The sequence below is a fragment of the Pinus tabuliformis genome, chromosome 1_2, assembly GCF_031772625.1.
Source record: "Pinus tabuliformis cultivar Carrire ecotype Pingquan chromosome 1_2, CPIR1, whole genome shotgun sequence".
NCBI classification, from domain to species: domain Eukaryota; kingdom Viridiplantae; phylum Streptophyta; class Pinopsida; order Pinales; family Pinaceae; genus Pinus; species Pinus tabuliformis.
In genome coordinates this window covers 613972440-613984567 of record NC_142298.1, presented here as the reverse complement: position 1 = coordinate 613984567, position 12128 = coordinate 613972440, and the positions used below count along the sequence as shown (strand labels likewise).

The window sequence follows — 12128 nt, the reverse complement described above, 5'->3', positions numbered from 1 at the left end:
CAGAGGGTGCATTTTTGGACGGAAGGAAATAAGTTAAGAGAAAATAAGTTAATGGTTAAGATCTAGAGATATGTTTTAGGAGGGAAAGTTTGCTTTTACGGATTATGAGATAATTTTAGAAAATGTAATTTTCTTTAAATGATAATGATGAATCAATCAATAATAATTGTCTCACAATTAATTAATTTCATAACTAAATTAGTTAATAGAAAACAAGCTAATGGTTAAGATCTAGAGATATGTTTTAGGAGAGAAAGTTTTCTCTTTATGGATTATGAGATAATTTTAGATGATGTAATTTTCCTTAAATAATAATAATGAATTAGTAATATGTTTTAGGAGAGAAAATTTTCTCTTTACAGATTATGAGATAGTTTCAGATGATGTAATTTTCCTTAAATAATAATAATGAATTAGTCAATAATAATTCTCTCACAATTAATTAATTTCACAACTAAATTAGTTCACTAAAAAGTAAAAATAAAAACTAACTTCCTCATTACAAGTTTATTCATAACTCAATTTGATTTTATTTTTTAATTGCCAATTAAGGGCTCCATCTCCCATATTCTAAATTAGTTCACTAAAAATAAAAATAAAAACCAACTTCCTCGTTACAAGTTTATTCATAACTCAATTTGAATTCATTTTTTAATTGCCAATTAAGGGCTCCATCTCCCAAATATGACCTTCTAGGACCTTTTTTTATTAAGATGTGAAGTGTGACCTGAACAATCAGATGACCTTCAAGGACTTTATTTATTAAGATGTGACCTGTGACCTGAACAATCATGAAAGGCCTTCGCAACGTAATTCATTACAAATTTATTAATAAGTCATTTTGATTCCAATTTTTAATTCTCAATTAACGTCCCCTACTCCCAAATCTGATCCTATAGGACTTTTTCATATCAAGATGTGACTTGAGGAGTTAGTGATTAAGGACCGGGATGATGAAAGACCTCTGGTTGCAGATTGCAATTATTATGCATAAATACATTATTTCACTGGATGATCCACAAAGATGAAGGAGTCTCATGTTTTTCCAACACTAAAGAATATGGCAAGGGAAAAATTAGAGATGTCAAATCTGGAAGAACAACCAAACTTGCTTAAACCACATGATCGTGTGGAAAGCATCTCAACATGGAAAATTTTTAAGTATGCCGATTCATTTGATCTGTGGCTAATGGCATTCAGCACTGTAGGAGCCATTACAGATGGAATGACCATGCCTTTGATGTGCCTGCTTGTATTAAGCAATTTGATAGACAGGGTAGGAAATTTTGGTTCGACATCCACAGGAGATTTCCGTCGTATTATCAACACGGTAATAATCATTTCCTTTACAACAAAACTTTGCATGATATTCATATTACAAATTGATGAACGTGTCGGTGATGATTACTTGCGCAGTATACTTTACGTTTGCTCTATATATCAATTGCTGCGTTTTTTGCTATGTTTCTCGGTGGGTATAACATCTTCCTATTTATTTTACACCTTCTATAGTTAAATGGTTTTTGATGATCTTATCTATGACTAATGCTTTTCTTTGCTTTGTTTGATCAGAGGCTTTCTATTGGGCGAGGACCAGCGAAGCATCTTGGATGCGTATAAATTATTTGAAAGCCATATTGAGGCAGGGCGAGGGATTCTTCGACACCCAAAGAAATACCATAGCAGAAGTGGTTACCAGTGTTACTAATGATACTCTCGTTATACAGGATGTTTTAGCAAAAAAGGTGTGATCCTATTAATATTTTCTGTCATTTAATTTATCAATGTTCAGACCCTTCATTAATTTCATCTAATTTATCAACATTTGAACTCTTTACTAAGTTTTCTAATTTTAATACTACTCTTGGGAGAATGTCCATCCTCAACTACCCAACTTCATCATGAATACTTCTTTATTCTTCAGTAGTTATTTTGTGGCATTCTACATGACATGGAGACTGGCATTAGCGTCATTTCCTTTCATGATTGTGCTGATCATTCCCGGCATAATGTATGGACAGATTCTGGTGGGGACTTCTCGCAAGTTCACCCAAGCATATAATATAGCTGGTAATATTGCAGAGCAAGCTCTTTCATCCATTAGGACAGTCTTTGCCTTTCGTTGGAGAGGAGAGGACAATGGCTAAGTTCTTCGATGCGCTCAATGGGACTTTAAAGCTTAGGCTTAAACAAGGTCTTGTCAAAGGCTTGGCAGTAGGAAGTGGAGGAGTGACCTTCGGTATCTGGGAATTCAACTCTTGGTATGGTAGCAGATTGGTTATGTATCATGGTGCTAGCGGAGGAAGGATTTTCACGGCTTCAAGTTGCATACTTATAGGTGGCTTGTAAGCGTTCTCGCTCTATTCATCTCTCTTTCTCGCATACTTCTATAATTGATCCTACAACGCGAAATTTACAACAGTTTTGAATTTCAAGCAAAATCTCTGAAAGCACTGTTGTGTTTACAGATCTCTCGGGACTGCCCTTCCCAATATCAGATACTTTTCAGAAGCACGTGTTGCTTGTAAAGAGATGGTTGATAGGGACTCGATCATTGATTGGGAAGATGCAAAAGGAGAAATATTGAAAGACGTCAGTGGTGAAGTTGAATTTAGAAACATTGAGTTTGCATATCCATCTCGACCATAATCCAAGATATTTCACAATTTTTGTCTAACCATTCCCCCAAACAAGACTGTTGCGCTGGTGGGGAGAAGCGGGTCCGGAAAATCTACGGCTGTGGCGTTGATAGAAAGGTTCTACGATCCCCTGGTTGGAGAGATTTTGTTGGATGGAGTGAACACTAAAACACTACAATTAAAATGGTTGCGTTCTCAAAATGGACTAGTAAGTCAAGACCCTGCACTCTTCGGAAAAGAGGGAGCCAACATGGATCAGGTTATTGCTGCAGCCAAATCTTCAAAAGCTCGCGACTTCATTAGTCAACTACCAGATGGTTATGAAACACAGGTAATATTTAGCTTTTTACTCTCATTCTTCATTTCTAAAGTGTAGTCAATTTGAGTTTACTTCTCTTGGGCAATACAGGTGGGTGAACGCGGAGTCCACATGTTGAGAGGGCAAAAGCTGTTGGAAGGAACTTATTCCAACTACCCACATTATTATAAATGCTAGAATTCAACAGAAGCTTTAAATGCAGATTCTGGAATCCATTGACAAATGGGCAAGCTTCTTGAAGAAGCCACCACCCCATTGAACTCCAGAACCTTCTCTGTCATGTATAAATACCAGTTTAATTAGTGAATGAAGGTAGAAGTTATAAGTTTCAAGTTGTTAAGTTCTGTGTTTCTGAGTTTGAGTCTGTGCTCTCTGATATGGTATCGGAGCCAAGTTAGCTGTGAGAAGATAGAGCTCAGGTGAGCTGCTTGGAGGAGGCCGAGTGGTGAATCACTGCGTGAGGCCAATTGTAGTGTTGAGTGTTTAAGTGAAGTCCTGGAGATATTTTTTGTGCAGAGAGTGTGAGCGCACGCTGGGTGATAGTTCATTGGTGTAAGTTCGAGTGTTGCCTAGTTGAGAGTTGAGAGCTTAAGGCTCTTATATGAGAAAGAGTTGTGTAAACTCTTGAGACAGTCGTGTTAAGCTTTAAGGGAAGTTTGGGTGTAGTGCAGTGAGTTGTATTCCTTCTGTAGCTGCCGTGAACTTGTCTAGAGAAGTCATTTAAGAGCATGGAGATTCTTTGTAATAGTTTGCTGCGTAGGAGGACCGTGTGTGAGTTTCGCTATAAAGTTGCAATACGTTGTTGTGTGGAAGGGTGATCTGGATGAAGGACCGTGTTGGAACTGTTGTGAGAGTTTTCCTACAATTGGAGCTGCTGAGAACGTGCAGTCTGCGTAAAGTCTGAGTATGTTGAGAACGTGCAGTCTGCATAAAGCCTGAGGAAATCGACTGCACTTGGGATAATTTCTTTCCCGTTGGCTGTCGAGCGCACCTGAAGAAGTTGAGCGGTTTAGGCCAAAGAGTGGAGACACCTGTGAAGGTCTCAGGAAACGATATGTGTGTGAAGAGTGGTGGATTGTGTGAGGCTTGTGAGCATTGGGTGCATTCAACAACTTCTTGAAGTGTCTGGTATATTGGTAAGGTTGTTTTTGTGCATTTTGTTTATTGGCTGTTGGGAAATCCTTTTGTTTTGTGCTTGCAGTCGAGTGTTTTGGAAATTTATGGTGCGAGCAATGACCAGATAGGCGTCGTGCACCACGAGAAGAGTTGTGTGCTCCAGAGAAGGACTGTCTTATGCTTTGATGTTTGCATTATAAGTTGTGTGGATCTGAATTATGATTTTATACTTGATTGTCTGATCTAATTGCTAATGGGGGCACCTTACCTGCAACCATGAGATTGTTGGAGCATGTTGGTGCTGAAGTTGTGGAATGTGCATGTGTTATTGAATTGCCAGAGTTGGAGGGTCGAGACTGAAGATTAGTGAGGTTGTTTATGCCTATTGTGAATGTGTTAAGATTCTTGGCGGTGCACAGATTCTTGGTGGTGCATGGTGCCGTGGAGTGGTGTGTGAGGGTGCATAACAGCGCTGAGTCACTTATGGTAGAGTGATGGGTCAATAGAGGAGACAGTCTCGGAGAGAATTAAAACAGGTGAAGAGAAAGATTGAAATGGCAATAGTTGAAGAAGAATATGAAATTCTTCAACCAATAGTAGATCTGAATCAGATAGAAGAATTTGAAGACACTGATGCAATACTGAAACAATTAATGCCAGTTCTGCCAATTTTCTCAGGTAAAAATTTTAAACTTTGGGCAATAAAAATGGAGGGATTGTTTGGTTCAGTAAATTTATGGAAATTTGTTCAAGGAATTTCCATAAATGCCATTGATAAAAGTAAAGGTGCAGTAGCATTGTTTCTCATCATATCAGCTTTAGATGAAAATATTTTGTCTAATATTTTGTATGAATTTGGTGAAATATGTGATGCAAAAATATTTTGGGATATTCTTGAAATGAAATACAGTATGGAGGGTAGTGAGAAAGTTGAAGTTGATGAAGGAGTTGTTGCTAAAGGTGATTGTGTTGAAAGCATCATAGCTAGGATTAAGGCTGAAAGTATGTCTTTAGCTGACAATAGAGTAGTATGTGATATTAAGGAAACACCCTGTGATGCAGAGATTTATGAAGTCAAATTTGATGACAATTATGTATCCCATGATGAGTGGTTAAATATGATGCATGAAAAGCATCTTATTGATGAGTTGTTTTTTGGTGAGAAGAGTTGCCTATCTCCATACACAAATCAAATGCAGGACAACATGTTTGCAGCAACAGAATTGACAAAAGAGGTTGAAGACATGAATCAATCAACTATGTCAGCAAAGAAAAATGAAGGAAGCAAAGCTCTTTCCAAAGAGCACGATGACAAAAATCAATATGGTTTTGTTTATGAATCTAACATTGTTTTTGAGTGTGTAGATATTGACAATCAGGAAGAAGCAACAAAACTTGAAGAAATTGCAAGCATCAAGGACAAGTATAAGTCCCAAGAACTTGAATTAGATTACCTTGTTCAGGGACTTGCATTGCATCCCAATCCGGAAAAGGTTGCTGATGTTAAGTACATAAGCAAGGAGCAGAGGAATTCTTTTAGGAAAGCCAGAAAAGTGAAGATGAAAATGCATCAACAAATGAACAAACATGGACCCTTTAATAAGAAGGCAAAAATGAAATGTTTTGTTGTAAGCCTAATTGAGACTTAGACCAGGAGGCATATCAATTAAGAGTATGTTTGTTAGATAGTTGGAATTAAGGGGGAGTGTTGGAAGGAACTAATTCCAACAACCCACATTATTACAGAGCCTAGAATTCAACAGAAGCTTTAAATGCAGATTCTAGAATCCATTGACAAATGGGAAAGCTTCTTGAAGAAGCCACCGCCCCATCGAACTCCAGAACCTTCTCTGTCATGTCTAAATACCAGTTTAATTAGTGAATGAAGGTAGAAGTTCTAAGTTCCAAGTTGTTAAGTTCTGTGTTTCTAAGTTTGAGTCTCTGCTCTCTGATAAAAGCAAAGTATAGCTATTGCAAGAGTTATGCTCAAGGATCCTCGTCTACTTCTTCTAGACGAGGCCACAAGTGCTCTAGATGTAGAGTCTGAGAAAATCATTCAGGATGCTCTAGAGAAAGCTTCAGTTGGATGCACAACTATTGTAGTAGCTCATTGTCTCTCCACAATCCGCAATGCAGACATGATTGCGGTCGTTCAAAGTGGTCAGGTGATGGAGATAGGTATGCATGAAGATCTGATCTATAAACCCAATGGAGCATACATTGCTTTGGTGAAACTACAACAGGCTGCGGCAGATAAGCCATATGGTAGATTCGAAGGCACTACTATGCTAGACCAGTCTTTGGTAACAAGGAGTTCTAGCATATATACTTAATCGAGTTTGAATGCCTTTGTATTGACCGATCGAGAACTGGTACAGGAAGACAAGCTTCCTTCCACTTCTTCATTCCTTCCACTGTTTCTATTAAATGCCCCAGAATGGAAGCATGCTCTATTGGGCTGTTCAAGAGCCTTAGGTTCCGGAACAGTTCAACCTATTTTTCCCTTATTACTTGGGGCAACTGTATCTATATATTTCCTTCAGCGCCATGACCAGATCAAATCTAGTATCGAATATTACTCCATCATTATTGTGGCTGTGGGAGTAATATCGTTTTCAACAAACATTTTACAGCATTACAATTTTGCAGCTATGGGGGAATATCTTACTAAAAGGGTTCGAGAGCGTATGCTGTCCAAAATCCTTACATTTGAGATAGGGTGGTTCAATAATGAGGAGAATTCTAGTGGAGCTGTTTGCTCCAGACTAGCAACAGATGCTAATGTGGCAAGTATCTGAACTTAAAGTTTTAATATTTCCAATAAAATTGCGAATTGTGTTACAGTATTCTAATTATTCGAATATGCAATTTGTGATACAGGTGAGATCTCTGGTCAGAGATCGTGTTGGAACTACGACACACCTACATGTAGACTCTTAGTTAGAGCATGTGACTGCATGCAAAATTCCTTTTGCATGTTGGAACTACTACACACTTACATGCGGACTCTTAGTTAGAGCATGGGATTGCATGCAAGATTCCTTTTGCATGATTTACTCGTTGATTTGCTCCTTCTTTAACTCCGCAACTAACTAGTTATCTCCGGAACTTGTTGTAGGTGTTGAGTCTTCTCATTGATCACTACTATATTGCATTACCTTGGGATTTTCACCCAGTGATGCTATATCATGAGCATTGTAACATATTTTTGAATGCATCATTCTTTTCTTCTTTCGATTTTCTTTTAGTGTTTTTGCTCTGCAAAGCTGTGTGTTCAACCTTTACTAGCTAGATTCATCTGTGCAGTTTTTCTAACACATTTACATGGTATCAGAGCCCACAGGTTGCTAGATAAAAGGTGCACCAGTACTTTATTTTGCAATTATTATAGCTTGGAGATCGAAGATTGACAGAAAAATGGAGTTTCCCAAAGCATCGATCCTAACACCGTACAACTATCATGAATGGAAGGACCAAATGGCTCGATACGTTCATCATAAAGGGTTGTACAGGATTACCATGGCTACAGAAGTGGAACCCACTTCAGCCATAGAGAAATCCAAGTACCTCAACCGTATGGATGAGGCCCACGGATCCATATGCATGTGCATCTCTCCAGAGTTGTATTTTCATCTATCTGCCTGCAATACTCCCAATGAGATTTGGAAAAAGGTTGAAGAGCTCTATGGGAGACAGGATGAGATGAAAGGACATTTGCTCGAAGTGGAGCTTCTATCATTGGATCCACGGAACTATGACAGAATTCAAGACTTCTTCACCAAATATAATGATCTATTGCTGCAACTCAAGGGTTGTGGAATTGACAAATCCAAGGAGGAGAGTCGCCAAGTTCTCTCTATTATGTCAAAGCTCGGACCAGAATACTCTGTATTTGTGTCTACATTTCATTCAGTAAGGCTCGCAACAGTGTTAACGGGAAAAGTGTCTACTCAGAATGCCCCTATCCCACTAAGGCGTGACAGCACCTTAGAAACAAACAGAGAAAACTACTTTCGTATTCTTCTTTATGAACTGTAAACGAAGAGGAATAGGATGAACCAAACTGTGTCTTGCGCTGGTCCTTTGATCCAATCTCTCTCTTCTTTGACAGCTTCCAGCTACCTGCTCCCTTAGTTGCCCAGTTTCACCAAGTTCCTGCAAGATCATAGAAGGAGAAAACTACACAAAGACATAGATTTATATTCATAAATAGCTTAGGATCAGATTTAAACTAAACATGCAAATATAACAAAACATCATTGATACACAAGCATGTAGGAGAAACTAAAATAGTTTTTTTGATATAAAAAGAAGGTCCAGGAGGAGTTACAACCGATGATTCCTGATCCAGCATCAACCCCCCAGCAAAGGAATCCCCTCTTCACCTCCAACAAAGCATAAATCACCCAATACTCTAATCTCTATCTCAAAACCAACAGCAATTCTCTGCAATGTACAAAATTCCAGCCTCTGGATCTCTAGGATGAGGGATCCATATATAGATGTATGCAAAGAGGATGAGTCAGCTTATGATTTGACTTGTGGCTTCTCTCTGTCAGTTCTTGCTTCCACTTGGAGACTGAGAGCCTCTTACTCATCCTTGGTCGAACTCAGTGAGGCAAGTGTCATTGGGGAAGATTCTGGAAGCTTCCATTGTCTGTCCACCTCGCGGAATGACACTGCCATTTGTCATTTCCCGCTCAGCGCACCCTGGTAGTGCATTTAGGTGCGTTGCAACACACCTATCTAGTGTACTTGGGTGCTATGCAACGCAACTAGCTAGTGGAGCAGCTGAAATGATCCTGATTTGACTGATTCTGAGCAGTTTCTAGTGGAGAACTTCTGGGAGAAGCTGTAATTTGTTGACCTTGTTCCTCTAGGGGTCGGAACAACACTTTTAGGGACTTAGGATCCCTTGGTTTATGGAAATTTCATGCTTAGAGTTGTAAGGCACAAAAATGTCTATAACAGTTGCCCCCTAAAGTATGAGGCCGTTTATCGGGTGAAATGCTTTATTAGGAGGATCTGAAGTTCTTTCAATGCTGGGAGGAGACCTGTAATAAGATACAATACAATACATTATCTTCATACTGTTTTCATGATTTAGCTGAGGCAGGCATTCCCATGCTCAGCTTTATAAATTCATTTTCATGTACATAGGACAGACAATCGTCTGATGGTAGACTGATGATTCTGATAGAGCCATCATCCTTTTGGTAGGATGATTATCTGTGCTGCAATGCTGTACATTTCAATGTCTTTATTTTCCTGAATATATACCGTAGCCCAGATGGATGAAACTAGATCCGGGGTCTTCAATCTCGTCCGATCTTCACTCGTAGTACAAGTCGATCCATGTGAGAAATGTTTTGAAGTCGAACATGGAAAGACATCGCTTGATTACCAGTCAATGATGTAAACTGTTAACAAGCGCGAGAGGAATCACCGATAACGATGATGACCCTCAAGGTACTGCAGTATAATTCACGTGGTGTGAATAAAGGACTTGGCGTCGAACACCACGCAAAATTGTTCGGTCGAAGGTCATTGATGTATACCTGTCGCCAGAAGTGAGAAACTTTCCATTGAGGCATGCAAGCTTCAAAGTACTGAATGGGGTGTTCCTAGATCAACTTCTTGGATAATGAGCTGATGTCGACAAGAAGCGATCTGTCAAAGGAGGGCCTTAATGAATCCCACATCAATGACACGGAACGGAGCAAATGATTTTGATGGAGGTGAAAATGATATGATGATATATGGTTCAGGATGGCGGTCATGAAAGAATGAAGTATAATGTATGGTAGTGGATGGGACACGGATGACTTCTCTGGATGACTTCTCTTGAACATGTCGGCGACACTTATGTGATGGATTGGTAGCATTTACCCCAAATGTGGATGGTATGGCGTGACCATGGCGATGTGACCAGTGAATGAAACAACCCATCCCGACTCAGGCACAGAATGGAAGTGTCATGTTTAAGAGCGACTTGCTACCAATAAAGATTCTTTGAGTTTCTTCCCAATTTTTCCCCAGTCATTGTTGACCAGTACCTCTTTATTTTTGTCAAGCTTGAGGAGGATAACATATGCTTGTTCTATAATTTGCCCTTCGAGCAAACCCATCGCTATGTTTTAACGAGCCTAGTGATAGTGCAACTCGTTCTCGTCTAAAGACAAGTTTGTCGCTATTAATATTTTTAACGAGTTTAACGACAAAGATAACTCGGTCCTTTTCATTTTTAGAGAGTCTGAAAAGGTACGTAAAGGTAACTCCAAAATTCCTTTTTCGTCATCTAATCCCTTAAGTGCAAAAAAGTATAAAACAATACAGAAGGGATGAATTTTCGATAGTTTTAATGAGCCGAACAAAACAAGCGCTCGATCTTTTTGTGCAATAATCCCTCAGGTCCAAAAAGGTTAAAATCTAGAGGAGGGATAGAACTTCCGGTCACTTTAACGAGCTGGAAGGCCAAAACTCGGCAATCTTTTCATATTTTACGAGTCAGTTGAAAAGAGCTTAAAGAAGACTCGTCTTTTGAGGAACGAGTGATAAAATGGGTAGCAGCTGATTCCAGGTAAGGGTTGGAATTTTCCAATCACGACAGTGTCACAAGGATGGCTAGTGAAATCACTCTTCGCAGCTGTTCCTCAAAATGGGTAAACAATCAAATGGAGGTGAATGATCGGCCAATGGAAAAGTGGAGGTGATGGTGCAAACACGACCAAGGCTTTAATGGCTGAAATGTTTCATTCACGGCAGTTATTTACCGGGGAATAGTTCATTTTTTAACGAGCTTAAACGCGGGTGGAAACATTTTCTCATGTCTTATGTTTATTTTTTAACGAGCTTGAACTATGTGCTAAAACTGCTCGATTAATCCAGTCATATGATAAGAAAGTCTCATATAAAAATGGCAATTTTTAGCTTTCGCCCCACATCCTTTCTTTATGCAAGTTAGGTGACGACTAATCCTACGAGTTTAAAGGGTTAGAGGCCCTAAAAATTTAAAAAATAAATAGCCGCCCCTCGCTTGCACTCCAAAAGGTTTGCATGCCCCCAGGTATAAAATATGGTTTCAAGGTTACCCCTCAATTTGCAGACAAAACATTTGTTCTATCAGGAAAGGCCTACCTCTTACAGGTTACCCAAAGATTGTTCTATTCGCGGTGCAAAAAAAACACTTCTTCGGCGATGTCTACTGAGATAAACAAGGGTGAGTGACTCAGTTCTGCCAACTCACATAACTTTGACAAGAGAATCTTATTCTAGAATAACCCCTCTTCCACCGACGGACGGGGTACAGACTAGTCATATTCTCCCGCGGAAACCTACCCTATACCCGAAGTTTTCCTGCCGAAGCAGACCAGGATGCACTCCCCCTGGGTTTCAGTCATATCCCTCCGAATTACTCGCGCTCATCGGGAGGACGGACTGGATATTGAGACATTTCTTGTGTGAAGAGACCATTTAGGGATGTGTTGAGGGCCCTGAAATCGGGTCAACAACAAGGGGGATACCCACCCGGTCGGGAACCTGGTTGGCGGCTCCATGCCCGTTTGGTGTAGCGGGTCCGACTGGGGATAACGGGACCATCTTCCCGATCTAAGGGGTGTGTGTGTGTGTAGGGTTTGATTATGCTATTTCTTTGAGAACTTTTGAGAGCTAACTTAAATCTAACTCATGATTTGACTATAAGCTGCTGAAATCTAATGAAAACAACATGTGCAATCTACGCTAACCCGGGGTATATCTTTTCCATCATGCGATCTAAGAATATTTCATATAATAACTGGTAATGAAGATTATTTAGCTACTATAAGAATATAAACCATTTAAGATAAACCATTCTGCATAAGAAGTTAAACAGGACAGTTGTGGACTGCATATCGCATGATAAATCATTCATATTTCAAGCATGAACAAATGACTCCATCGTACAAAAGTGCCAAATGGTAACCACACATTTATACATTAACATATAAACAACATCAGCTGTATATCACTCTAAGCAAATAAGTAGAAATTCATCAAGAGATAAAAGTACCATT

General features: G+C 39.3%; 1 pseudogene; it reads left to right on the top strand.

Annotated features, from left to right (window-relative positions):
* Window positions 1–1060: 1060 nt before the first annotated feature.
* LOC149207129 (ABC transporter B family member 15-like) overlaps window positions 1061–12128 on the top strand; it is a 34307-nt pseudogene continuing 23239 nt past the window's right edge.